Below are 14,225 nucleotides of genomic sequence, written 5' to 3'. Positions count from 1 at the left end.
GGTTTTATTTTTATTCTTGATGCTTGCAAACATACTCGCTCTTGCACATGAAAGAGCTATGCACCAAGGTTTTAAGCAGTTTGTGGGAAAGGTGATAGTTTGGCCATATGTTATATGGAATAAGGTACCCCAGGCACTCATGATAAAGATACTGCAAGTCACCTTGGAGTTACATAACCGTATGAAGGAACCTGGCCTTCGGCCTCTTCTTTATAGGATTATGGAACTCCTCGATGACTTGCAATCTCGTTATAATGCACGGCAGTGGGGACTTTATACTATATATAGTAACAGACTGGACTGATATATCACTATGTAACAAGTGCTTGAACTGAGATTGTAAATTATAAGTGCACAGACTGACATCCCGCGGTACATCAAGGTCAGTGATGCAGTTCCTGTCGTTTAATAAGTGCAGGGATTCAGCTGCTGTAACAAGAGCAGGAGCTCAACATTGCTATAGGATAAACCCAGAGACTACTGGCGCAGGCGAACAAGTGTAGAGAGTTGGTTACTCTGTGATACGTGCGGGATTTCAAACTCTGCAATGAAAGAGGTGCGAGGACTCAGCGCCTTAGTGCTGTAGCAATGGTGGCATGGACCCTGGTGCAAGCAAGTGTATGCCTCCCCCATCCACTGGCTGAGCAGTAAAATACAGCCATCATTTGGGTGCAGTGAGCCCCCAAGACCCTGGGCCGCGGTGCCACTGTACCTGCTGCGCTGGATAGGCACGCCCCCGCGGGCTTCTCCAGTCCAGGGTGTTATTCACCACTAAAGCCCTGAAAACACCCCTGACAGATATAAATAGTTGTGGGCCGTGGGAGTGCCTGTCGGCTGACGGGATCCAGCTGTGGGTGCAGGGGCTGGCTCCAGCGGTTCCCCATGCTCTCGCGCGCGCGGCGGACTCTCAGAGAGAGACAAGGGGCTCAGCCAAGGACAGGCGCTGAGGACTATCAGAAGACGCCAGAGACACCGCCCGAGGCACTCGTAGACCGGGTGTCAGACGGGCTACTATGAAGAGAGACATCCCCTGAGAGAGACACGGCCCAGGCAGGGAGCAAGGCAGCAGGTGAGTGGCGCAGTACACCGACCTGTTCTCATAGCGATACCCCCGCGCGGCACTCTTGAACGTAGTGCACCTGCGGGGCTTCCATGGGCCTGGCCCATTTCTTTTCTTTTACGGGTAGTGCTTGTCTGTAGTCGGCGCCAACTAAACACAAGAGCATCAGGGCGCTGTACAACAAGAAAGATAACACATGAAAAAGCGGCGTGAGCCAATACTTTACATTATTCAGCGCACTATAGCGCTGTGATGGTGCTGCGGTTAGGCCCCTCTAGTCCTGGGTCCTGTAAGCCAGCCTCACAGACTTCAGCAAGATCGGTAGCAAACAGACATAGAAGCGCTTCGTAACTCCCTGGACCCAGCTAAAAGCGCGTATTTATATCCGTGCTGCAATCTGAGACTTGTGCAATATTTCAATGTTTCAACCAACTGGGTTTCACATGTAAACAGTGCAGTGTTCCCGTGGCATGGCACTGGATTTGACACCCTATAGTGGAGTGTTGGCATGGGAACACCTTGGAGTTGCGAATTTGGCTTCTTTTGCGCAAGTTGATAGTAAATGTTGCCTGTCTGCCGGCTTTGGAGTGAAGGGGTGATATGGGTTAGTTAAGGCATCGGAGGGGGTTTAAGAGGGATGAACATCTAACAGTTAATCTTGGGCTGAAATCTCAAAGCAATTAAATAAAGCAGGTGACTCTCAGGCAAACACCAACGATAATCCTGTCATTCTGCCGCTAACAGTAAACCAGACCGGGACCAGACACAGGACGTTACTGCCTCACATTGAGGGTGTAGTATGACAAGTACACGGAAGACATCTACCCTACATATTGTTTTCTATTAGTTTGCACCCTCTGTATAGCGCTTTGAACTGTTAGCGCGGCCCCTAGCAGCTGTCCGATGCTGTCGCGGATGAGCCTACCAAGTCCTCTACGAGTAGGCCTGGGAGAGTATGTGTGTAGCAAGACCTTTGTGGGAGGTGTGGGTGCATATACTCAAATACTGTTGACCGTAGGCGCTCTCGACGCCAAAAAAAACCAACATGGACGGCGCAGTCCTGCGTTCCGAGGACACTTTACGTAGTTGTGGGTTTACAGTCAGTATGTTTGTGGTAATCAATGCTCTCGGGTGGCGCAGTATGGGAAGAATTGCTACAGTTGTGATAAGAATAGGCCACATAATCTATGACAACGTCGTGTATTTAGGCACAGAACAGAACAGTGCTCCTCAGACCGCGCTATTAGAACTAATGTGGACAGTACTCATCGGCGCTGCGCTGCATTTGTTGCACATTGCATAACCACACTGCACCTTGCTACCACTAGTGCAGCAGGTGCAGTGACCCAGGGGTAAGAAGAGCCCACTGCAGGCTGTTTATGGCTGACTTTAATACACAGCCAGGATGCGGGGCTCATTTTTAGGTCTGGCCTTTCAGACAGCTCTAGCTGTGTTGCAGAGTGGTGGGGTGTTGTTGTTGTTGTTATTTTAAATCATGCACATAATACATACATTAGGGCGGGGTGGTCTTGTGTCAGCAGGCTTCATCAATTGGTCTCTTTGATTGTCATTCACATTTCCCTTCTACCCGCCACGGCATATAGGACGGGCAGTGGGTCACTGCATTCCAGAGCAGGCCTATAAATGTAGCACTTTATGGAACGACATTCCTGTGCCAGTGCTGTACTCTGGCGCGGAACAGTGCAGCACTGTGATGGCAATAATGTTGTGAGCTCTTCTTATGGTGAGGATATTCAAATGCTTATTATAGTGCAGTATTCTTACAGTAGCTGTGTTTAGCAGTCTTTCGTGCAGCGTTGCAATGGCGATGCTGTGGATTTGTAACACAGAAGTGTAGTATCCCCTTGCTGATGTTGTGGTTTTGACACTCCATAGCGCAGTCTCCCCTTATGCATCTTTTGCACACTGTAGTGCTGTGTCACCATTCCTATGGTAAAGGTTTGGGTTTGTCGCACTGTAGTTCAGTGTCCCCTTGTTGACTCCGTGGTTTGGACACGTTGTAGTGCTGTGTCCCGATGCCCGTTAATAGTTGTGTATCTATTGCACAATGTAGTGCATTGTCTCCCTGCTGACCCCGTCGTTTTGACACATTGCACATAGTGCTGTGCCCGATTATTTATCTTGTGCACACTGTAGCGCTGTGTCTTATATCCCATGGTAAAGGTCTGGATTTGGCACGCTGTAGTGCCCCTGGCTGGCACAGTGATTTTAGCACATTATGATGATGATGTATCTTTTGCGTATTACAGTACTGTGCCCTCATTCTCATGATAAAGGTCTGGATTTGGCACGCTGTAGTGCGGTGGCCCTTGCTGACACACTGTAGTGTAGTGTCCCCTTGACATTGATGATGGTGCTGTGTCCCTATTCCCATGGTAAAGGTCTGGATTTGGCGTACTGCAGTGCAGCCCACCTTGCTCACACATTGTAGTGCAGTGGCCCTTGCTGACACACTATAGTGTAGTGTCCCCTTGACATTGATGATGGTGCTGTGCCCCTATTCCCATGGTAAAGGTCTGGATTTGGCGTACTGCAGTGCAGCCCACCTTGCTCACACATTGTAGTGCAGTGGCCCTTGCTGACACACTGTAGTGCAGTGCCCCTTGCTGACACACTGTAGTGCAGTGACCCTTGCTGACCCACTATAGTGTCCCCTTGACATTGATGATGATGCTGTGTCCCTATTCCCATGGTAAAGGACTGTATTTGGCGCACTGTAGTGCAGTGCCCCTTGCTGACACACTGTAGTGCAGTGCCCCTTGCTGACACACTGTAGTGCAGTGGCCCTTGCTGACCCTCTATAGTGTCCCCTTGACATTGATGATGATGCTGTGTCCCTATCCCCTTGGTGAAGGTCTGTATTTGGCGCACTGAAGTGCAGTGCCCCTGGATGACACCTTGATTTTGAAACCCTATATATATGGTGCAGTGCTCTCATGATGTATCTTTTGGCACACCGCAGTGCTCTGTCCCATTCCCCACGGTAATGCTTTAGGTTCGGCAGACTGTAGTGTAATGAGCTTTAACCTCGCTGTGCCTTGCTCACTGTAGTCCGGTGGCATCAGGACGATGCTCTGGTGTTGCACACAGTAGTGCAATGCTCCCACGACCCCCTTCGGTGCACTACCCCCACGACGATGCTGTGTACTTCAGCACTCCTATGGCTACTATGAGCATTTGACACCGTGGGTATTCTTTCATCCCTAGGGCTGTTAAAGCCCACAGGCAGATAAGACTGATGAAGACAAGCACAGCAGTAACATCTTAAAGTCACCAAGCAGCCGCCTTCAGGTACCTGGACCAGGACCAGACTCCCATTCAGAAGGGCAGCAAGGGCAGTGCTATCTCATGTACAATTCAGCGCAGTTCAAAACGAAACTATGGAAAGCAACATGTGTAAACTTAAAATGCAATAGATACCTCAACGTATACAAGGAGCTTAATTGAGCCATCTGGGATGATAAAGACTGATAAAATACAAAGTACAGCAAATGAGAAAAACTACTACAAAAATAATTAGGAGTTGAAGGATTAGCTCACACCCCTGGTTTGCTGACCTAGCCTACAAGAACCTCAGCTCGGAATCCCAAATAATGTCCATAATTTGGATGAAAAGTAAACGACCTTTTTGTCAAATAACCTCAGCAATATTCATGAATGAGAGATTTACATTCACACAAAATGGTCTCTGAAAATAAAAAGATTCCCTTTGCCAAATTGTTTCACCAGGGACAAAGGAACCTGCGAGGTGTCACAAAGATGTGCTTCTCAAGCAGTATTCGCATCCCTGTTATGGGCTTGGTGCCAAGTCAAGGGTTACAGCCTCATCTAAGAGAGATCGGTTTTACACCAGATGACTTAAGGGCATCTTAAGGATCACATCACTGACATAAAGAAACATTGTGGTGATGCCATGAAAATCCTGTAGTAAAATACAGATTACATCCGTTTTGTGGGAACTTTTTTAGGAGTTGTGGAACAATCATGGGTTATGGGCACTGTGCAGGTGAATCAGAGCTCTTTATCAGTGGTGTCCTGGGGCTTTACCTGACTACTGGACCCAAAACTCTCGCATGTGACTCTTGGGGTAAAGAAATCGTGCAGGCCAAGGCTAACTCAAGGAGATGGCATGGGGCCAAAGACTCAAACCTCAAAGAACATAGCAATCAGTAATTCATTGCCCAACTAGTACTCAAGTTCCCCATAAAATACAATAATCTAACATACAGAATGGATTCACCGTATGTAATAAACAGAAGACATTCCACAGGGCGCTATTGGAACAGCACCATGGTAATCTCAGGGGCAGTGTGTAATGGTAGAACACATTGGGTGACAGTCAGTGGTCTATCCAAGCATTTCCTGTGACTCGGCTCACTCACAGTTCCCTGTGCGTCACTCCACACAGGTGTGCACTCAACCCACCCCTTCACGGCTGTAATGTCACTGTACCTATCGAATTTTGGTGAAACAGATGAGTTTCTTTGCAGTAGTTGCTGTTCGACAGGGCTATGGCACCCTCCATGGTGCGTCCTGCACAGCCCACAGAGAGGAGAGATCTCAGCTCCTGAGCTCAGGTGCTCACAATATAGGTGAGTACTGGCAGTGCCACCACCAGTTAAGAGGAGGCTGCCCTGGAGGTCACAGTGCTGGTGGTCACAGTGATCCTGCAACTGGAATTCTTTCATGGGCACAGTGACAAACCCTGCCACCCAAACAAGCTCAGTGTCCGCCCCAAGTAGTAGTGGTGAGTGCCCTGGTTCGTATAGTCTCCTCTGTTGATGTTGATCTCTTCTTCATCTGGTACTTTTTCATATTCAACCATGGACAGCAGTAACAAGTCACTAGGACTTAGATGCCTCTTGGTGCTAGAGGCTCACATCGGAATTGGCACCTGGGGGGGGGGTGTTCAGCGGCACCCTTATCTTCCAGGCATTGATGAAGGTCCCCACACAGTGTGGACATGCCAGAGTTTTCCTGACCTCACGTCTGACACAGTGGTACATGTTTGTACCAGGATAATCGTTCCACCTTCGGTGTTGTGTATTCTCAGCACCTACAACAGCTCCATGTGTTTCAGAGTAGCCTTTGTGCTACTGTGTTTCCAGACCCCCTTAAGCAATCAGCCAGTTCTCTCCTTTGAAGCAGGGTCCAGGAAGCCTTTCTGGCAGACTTATCAAGTTGTATCCAGGTTGTTGGTCCCAAACCAGCAAATTGACATGGAACTGGATACCCCAAACCTGGAACTTCATGGAATCTCCTGGCCACTTATGGTGTGGGAACCCAGACTTCTGGTCAGAAATTCTTGGTACAACTAATGAAAATCTTTGCTCCATATTTAAATCCAAGTTTCAGACAGTCTTTGTATATTCCAGTAGTTCAGTTCTGTGACTGGTTCAAGGAGGTTCTGCCAGTTTGTTATTTCCATGCAGACTGGTCCAGCCATGTATTCTGTCACATGTGAGAACAGGAAGGCAAGGTGGATTTGGGAGTTTCTTCTCAGGAGCAACCCTATGCACCAGACTCCATAAAGCAGGAATACTCAGCAAGGCCCTTCGATGGATACACTTCTTCCTGACAGGCAGGACGCAGAGAGTCAGGCTCCCGCCACACCTGTCAGAACCTACAGTAATCAGCTGTGGAGTACCCCAAGGATCCTCGTTGAGCCCTTCACTGTTTAATATCTACATGACCCTGCTCACCCCAATCATCAGGAACTATGGTCTGTCTGAACATCATCTCCTATGCGGATGACACCCAGCTGATCATCTCCCTGACTGAAAACCCCTTAACAGCCAAGAAGAACTTTAAAGACGGGATGGAAGAAGTCGCCGCCTGGATGAAAGAGAGCTGCCTTAAGCTGAACTCTCACAAGACCAAGATCCTCATCCTGGGACCATCCTCCTCAGCCTGGGACAACCCCTGGTGGCCCTTAACACTTGGCAGCCCCTCCACCCCCACAGGCCGTCCACAAAACATGGGCATTGTCCTCAACTCAGCGCTCACCATGACAAGAAAGGTCAATTCTGTCACCTCCACCTGCTTCCACACCCTCCAACTCCTACAGAAAATTTTCAGATGGATCCCTAGCAACTGCTGCAAAAACGTGACACATGCACTGATCACAAGCAGACTTGACTATGGCAACGTCCTCTATGCCGGAACCACCAAGAAGAACCTGAGAAATCTGCAACAAATCCAGAACACCACCGTCAGACTCATCCTGAACATCCCCTGCTGAGAACACATCACAGCACACCTGAGAGACCTCCACTGGCTCCCCGTCGAGAAGAGGATCAATTTCAAACTTGCACATGCCTACAAGGCATTCCACAACCTCAGACCCAGCTACCTCAACCACTGCATCACCTGGTACTCCCCTGACAGACCTCTCCGCTCCTCCTAACAGTTGCTCGCCACTGTACCCCACATAAAGAATTCCTCGGCTTGAGGAAAATCGTTTACCTACCTTGCAGCAAAATGTTGGAACACCTTATCTCTCCACCTCAGTCGCCATTGCTACCTCAGTTCAGGAAGGACCTCAAAACTTAGCTCTTCAACCGAACCCTGAGGACACACCCCACAGCGCCTTCAGGGTGAGTTGCAAGCTCTAAAAATGACTGATTGATTGATAAACATGAACACAAAGGCAAGGAAGGTCTTCACACTTAACTACCTATAAATCTTATGGTGTCCACTTTTTCAGGAACCAATGGTTCAGGAAAGGATTGGAGGAAACTCCCTACCTTCAAAGGGCCTTCAGTCTCTTTTATTAACCCTCCCCTGTCTGAACCACTCCAAATGCTCACAGAATGTTCTTGGGGAAGCCCTGCAAATCACATCTGCTGTATGGGCAGTACCTCCAATCCTCCATCCTAGTTACCACACAAGTAAAGCAAGTAGAAATTGGAACCCGCTGTGACCACAGTCACATGTTTCATACACATTCCATCTGCATCCTCTACACATGCAATTGAGGTACATGCTCATGGCAGGGATGTCCCATATTAATGGGCAAAGAAGCAGGTTGCAGAAATCAGGCTGAACAATTTAAAAAAGAGGAGACCCTGATGAACTGCTCTTCCAAACAGAAATAGGTAACAAGATCTGCCACCGATTTGACCTCTACAATCTGGTGAGTTGGCAGAAGTCACTCCCTACAAAAAGGAAGGTGCACATAGTGTGCCATTCAGAACACAAGGCCCAACTTTGGGACTCTCTCCTGATCACAGAAATGCCTAAGTACACAGATCTTCATATGTGCTGAGTTGGGTTTCAGAAGTATTACAGCTTGCTATGGGGAACTCAAAGCATGGGTGCACACTCACCGGAACCACACACGGGACATCTCTCTGGCCCAATACCTTTTGTAGCACCAAAATCCTATATGTAGCACTTCTGCCTAATTTTCAGAGACACCAGGAGTGGCATAGTTTATAGGGTTGGGCAGCTAACTCTGCTCTCTGGCTCAGATGCTTTCGAAACCTCAGGCTTTCACAACTACACTAAAGTAAGAACCAAGATTCAGGAATGTCTGAACATGGTTGATGTATGCCTCCAGAAATCATCAGCACAGCTCAGAGCACCCGATTCACAAAGGGCAGGGTGGAAAATAATTCCTATGTCTAAAAGCAAATTTCAAAATGTTATGAAATTCTCAGGAAATTTAAGGTATGCTCCTGAAAAACTACAAAGTCAGGTTTTCTTAGAGTTAACAAATTCGGCATGTGGAATTTCCACTAGATGTAAAGGTCTGTGGCTGGAAAGGTAACTCAAATGCGCATTGACATTTGTAACTTGTATTTTTTTTCAGCATGGGAAAATATTTTTTTCTTCACAGACGAACACTTTCCTGGCCACTCCCATTAATTTTAGTTTAACTTACTCCTCTTTCTTACCTTGGAAAATAATTTACTCCTGCCCTTCACAGTTATACATTGTGTTGTCAGGGTGGGAAACTACCTGCAAGACGTAAAGAGGGACAGGATGTTCTTAGAGATGACATATGTTGTATCTTCTGGTAGTGCGGGAGGGAAACCGTTTGTTGTTAGGGGTGAAGTTACAGAAGAAAGGCATGATGCATTTCTATGCCTTTTATCAAATCTGCACTTCCTATTTTCTCCCTTGGCAGTGTTACTGCTTGCGGTATCGCTTAGCGTTCTGGAGTATTTGATCTTGCCGGTCATGCTTTGTGGGCTTCCTGGATTCCTCACCTTGAAGATGATGCTGAAGATGTCGCGGGCCGGGAGGGGGAAAGAGCAGGGCTCTCTGAGGGTGATGCTAATCCTGGAAATTGTCAAATGTCAGTCAAGCTCTATGTCCGGAAATGCAAAAGAACTTCATCGGAATAGACTTCAGGGGAAAAGAGGTGACACAACACACATGGCACACTGGCAGGTTTTGTCAGAGTGCATGCTGAAGGTATAAGGTATTACTCAGGTACAGAGCATCAACCCAGACAAAAAGACACAAGACTAAGCAAAAAATACAAGCAAAGTATTATGGGCATGTAACCTGGCGTCTATCGCCACGGTTACTCTCTCTCCGCCAGGGCCCGTAATACCATACCCCCGGGGCACTCCTGAGAGTCCCGAACGGATGACGTCAGATGCGGAAAGCGTCTCTGGTTGCCCTGAAATAGACGACGGACAATGAAACCCGCGTTCAAGGAAGCAGGAAGGAACGCTGCGAACACGGACCGAGATGAAAGATACGCCGCTGGAAGGAAGATCCCAGGAATCCCGCGAATCGTGTGGAAAGAAGCAGGAGGAAGGAGAAAGACTCGGAGCACCACCCTAAACCGCCAAGGAGAAACCAGTATCTCGCGAAGGGGCCAGCCATGTCCCAGGAGGGGCGTGGCATTCACAGGTACGATCGTACCTAGCCTTGGTTTTCTTGCCGGCTTGGCTACACGGTGGGAAGACGAGTGAGGGAAATACAGGAAGTAGTGGGGGAAGGTGCTGCAAAGAAGGGGAAACCTGCTGATCCCTAGCCACTAATCCCACTGCGAGGAAAATCTCTCCTAGCTAAAGGAAGACACAAAAAGGGGGAAAGAAAGAGAAAGGTTCACGGGAAGGTGAAATGCACTACTGGGTGAAGTTACCCAAACACAGCCCTGCACAGTCCACTCCTACCACCAGCCCTATTAACCCTATTAAACCCCTACCTTACCTCTACACTTACCTGTTGTCCCGTTCTTCTTTTGTTTTGGGGAAAAACCGGTCTGTTGCCACGAGAGAGAAATCTGTGACCTTCTTGCGCCAGGGGACGGCTGGACTGGAACCTCGACCCAAACTCCTACAAGAGGGGAAAGAACCCGGATGAACACAATAACAAGTCAACCTGAAAAATAAGAATAAAAGAGGAATACTTTAAATACATCTCAATAAAGCAATTATCTCCTAAGTCCTGGGCCTATAATGTTATTCGAATATCCCTCCCCTGGAGGCAAAGAACCCATTACAGGGCAATAATATAAATCTTCTCACCAGAGTCCTCAAGGGAATGGCAGACACAAAACAAGAAATACCAAGGATCAAACCTTGGTGTGGAAGATCAGAGGAGCACTTCTAATATTTGCAATAGTAGTAACTCACCAGAAGGACAAGTGTTACTGAAAAAGTATCTGAAGGAAATACGTGGCGACAAAATAGGAGTAACATGAAAAGGTGAGGGATTCCTAGTCCAATATGCAAGACAACACAACAAGGTGCCAATAAGGCAGTTCGAAACATGGTGCTACTTCTGCTGCTGTCTCATATGATCTGGAAAAGAACTGACCAGATGTCCTGCCACCATTCCCACCTTCTGTGCCCCCTCCTTTTTCTTGTAGATACCACAACCCAGTCCTCTAGAAAAGTTCTGCCCCCTTGCAGCAACCCCATTACGTTCCACGGCCGTGCCACTGCCAAATTCCCAAACCCTTCCTTCCAACTTAAGCACGTGGGAGGCACATTCAATCACTCTTAAAGACATGTAGGACAAGTGCCTGTCAGCCAGGAATAGATCGACAGAGGTGAGAACAGGATGCAGAACACTTAGCAGCAGATAGGTCTCCGGGATGCTGGACAGTAGGTCATTGCCTATACTGATATGTGACAGGATCAATTCTTGAAGAGCAGTTCTGAAGTCTAAATTAGGAAGAAAGGCCTAAATTATGCAGGCAGCTCCTACTGGGTGGATTGCGTCTTCCTTGGAATGTAGCTTTTGAAGCTTAGACTAGTCAAACCATAGAATCCTGGGGAAAAGGCACTATCAGGAGTCAAAGAGTGAAGCCATCAAGGTTCATTGCTACTACCTGGGCTTCTCCTTGAACAAAAACACAGAATGTGGATATTTATAACTCAAACCGCGCTCTCTGCAGCTAGTACCCAATCCGGACCATGTTCCCAACCTGATTGGTACATTAACCTCGTGTAGAAGCTTCTTCTGGTGGAGCAAAGCATTTAAGAAATCTCAAATTACAATAATTGAGTCAAAATGATCAAATCTAACCACATTTATAACAATAGAAATTCATAACAAATTCATTTCAGGTTGGATTGATCTTGATATTTAATGTTTTGCTAGGTGGTATCTTTAGTCATCCAAAGTAAGTTGATCACCATTCCAAAACAAGAATATTTCATTATCGTAGCAATCCATTATCGTGACAGACAACGTGTGTTTTGCGGAGCACTTCGGCTGTATCAAGGCTGTGAAATTAAATGAATGACAATGAAAAACAAACTGAGTTGACATAAAGAAAAGTAATTTCAAATATATTATTAATTTCTGCCAAAATTGGCAGCACCACACTGCATAAGTTCTGAAATGCAGGAATGCACCGTATTAACAAAAATATGGTGCATCCCTGTGTTTTCCCTAGCGCTAGTGCTAAATTTAGCTGCCAGCGCTACCGCAGGCACCCTTGCACCAAAGTGCAAGGGTGTCTGCATTGAAGGGAATTATTGTTTATGTGCAGGAAGGGATACATTCCTGCACATAAGCAATCATTCATGGTGTTTTGCTTTGGAAAAAGCAACAAGCATTTGCAATGCAATGGATCCTGCGTTTGCTCGAGATAGAGCTGTTAGCGTTGTAAATTCCTAACTGGACTTTTCTAACCACATACATTGAAAATTAAAAGTAAAACAGTTGACATAAGCAAGCCGATTCAAACCACCATGGCCGCCATGAGCATGAGCTCAAAAGAGAGTCACAAAAGGAAAAAGAAGTTCACTTGCAGTCAAACGTATCAGTAAACATGCAGTTATCCATGTAACAGGGTCAATGGCCAATGCAGTAACAAAACTGCCCCAAGGAGGGACAAACGTAAAGCATTTACCAATGATAACAGAGGATTTTTGAATGAAAGGCAAGCCCATGTACGAGTGATAGTGATGGCCGTGGGGAGGGTGTGGTTAAAAGCCCACAGGTAGATTACAACAGGCCAGTGTGCTTGTGTGCTCGACCTAAAAAAACGAGGAGAAATAAAATTATTTTTCCTCATTGTGCCATGCTAACACCACCCCTGGGGTGGCATTAGTTTGTGGCACTGCCTCCGATTTACGAATTCTTGTAAATCTGGGGCAGCGTCAAAATCAATGGGTGTTGTGGTGGAACGCCCACAGCGAAACCCATTGCATCCCCCTCTGCCTCAGAAAACTGCATCGGAAGGGCCCATATTTACAAGGCGGCTTAAGCCACAAAAAGTAGCTTAGCGCCGCCTTGTAACTATGGCACAGTGCACAGCACCACCGGAGTGGCAGAAAAAGTGACGTACGGTGGCGCTAGGGGCTTGTAAATATGCCCCTATGTTTGAGACATTGCATTACAATCGTTAATTTGATACACTGTAGGTTTGAAAAAATGAAATGAAATGTAGATTTATATAGCGCAGCTCATCACCTGTGAGGGTCTCAAGGCACTGTCCATGAGCACGTGGAGATTAAGTGATTTGCCCAGAATCATAGGACATTGCACCGACACTGAGGCTCGAACCAGGATTTCCAGCTCCTGAGGTGGTTTCTCTGACCGCTGTGCTACATCTGTCGTTGGCACAGGGTACTAGGGCTGTGGATTTGATACAATGTAGCAATGTTGTGAGTTTGACATACTGTAGTTATGCTGAAAATTTTATAAACTCCAGCAATGCATTGGCATGGGCTCAGTTTCAGTAATCCTTTAGATTTAACGTGCTTAGTAGTTTTGTCAATTTTACACAGTGCGTTTTTGGAACACAGTAATAATGTTGATTATACTCATTGTGTAGCATAGTGGGCTTGGAATGTGGTAGCATTTGGCTCTGTGTACTAACTGTAGGTAATTAGTCATTTGCAGCTAAGCATCAATCTGGGCATGCTTTATTAGTGCTATAGTGTCAGTATGCTGCAACAGTACTATGGGTTTGGTACCCTTTAGATATGTCTTTGATTTGGTGCTCTATGGTAACACAGTGAGGTTGGCATCATTGAGAAAAGCTTTGAATTTGGTATTGTATAACAATGCTATGGATTCTGCATGTTAGTGCTGTGGGTTCTGCATACTGTATGAGTACTCTGGGTTACATGTACTTAACCTATGTTGTTAGCAGGCCATGGTTTACTGTGGGTTTGCAGATAAGTAAATATTGCCCTGGGTTTGGCATAGAACAATTACTCAGGCCAGGGTGGGCATAGTGTATCAATGCTGTAGCTCTGGCTTTGTCTAGCAATACTTTCTTTGCTGTTCTATGTGTTATATTATGTGCAGACCAAAACATATTTGGTATTCCTTGTAGTAAAACACTGGGCTTGGCGTCCTGCAGATACTCTGTGGGTTGGGCTCATTGTGGTATTGCTTCAAGTGTAAGCCCAGACACACCTGCCTAGTCATTGACATCTATGCTTCCCTTACAGGACCAGAGCTTCTCAACACTACCTGAAGCCCTCTCTGCCATAGGAAGCGTTTGAGTCCCCCGAGGTGACCTGCAGCAGAGACCGCTCAGAACAGAACTTCTCACACCCTCCCTGAACCTCCCTTAGCCATAGGAAGTGCTTAAGTGTCCTGCGGTGACCTGCAGCAGAGACCGCTTGGACCAGAGCTTCTCACAACCTCCTTGAACCTCCTGTAGGAAGCTGGCCTGGGATGTGGTGAACACCTATGGTGTTATCGCCTTATACCA

General features: G+C 46.9%; 1 protein-coding gene across 1 annotated transcript in view; it reads left to right on the top strand.

Annotated features, from left to right (window-relative positions):
• The first annotated feature begins 874 nt into the window (after nt 1-874).
• Nucleotides 875-14,225, top strand: part of LOC138245773 (matrix metalloproteinase-21-like) — a 126,164-nt gene continuing 112,813 nt past the window's right edge. Inside the window, exon 1 of the mRNA XM_069199665.1 lies at nt 875-1,069. The gene's annotated coding sequence lies outside the window, so the exon portion shown is untranslated. The remainder of the gene's footprint in view (nt 1,070-14,225) is intronic.

This window comes from Pleurodeles waltl, chromosome 7 (assembly GCF_031143425.1).
Source record: "Pleurodeles waltl isolate 20211129_DDA chromosome 7, aPleWal1.hap1.20221129, whole genome shotgun sequence".
NCBI classification, from domain to species: domain Eukaryota; kingdom Metazoa; phylum Chordata; class Amphibia; order Caudata; family Salamandridae; genus Pleurodeles; species Pleurodeles waltl.
The sequence above is the reverse complement of the archived record's forward strand: the minus strand, read 5'-3'. Positions and strand labels throughout refer to the sequence as shown.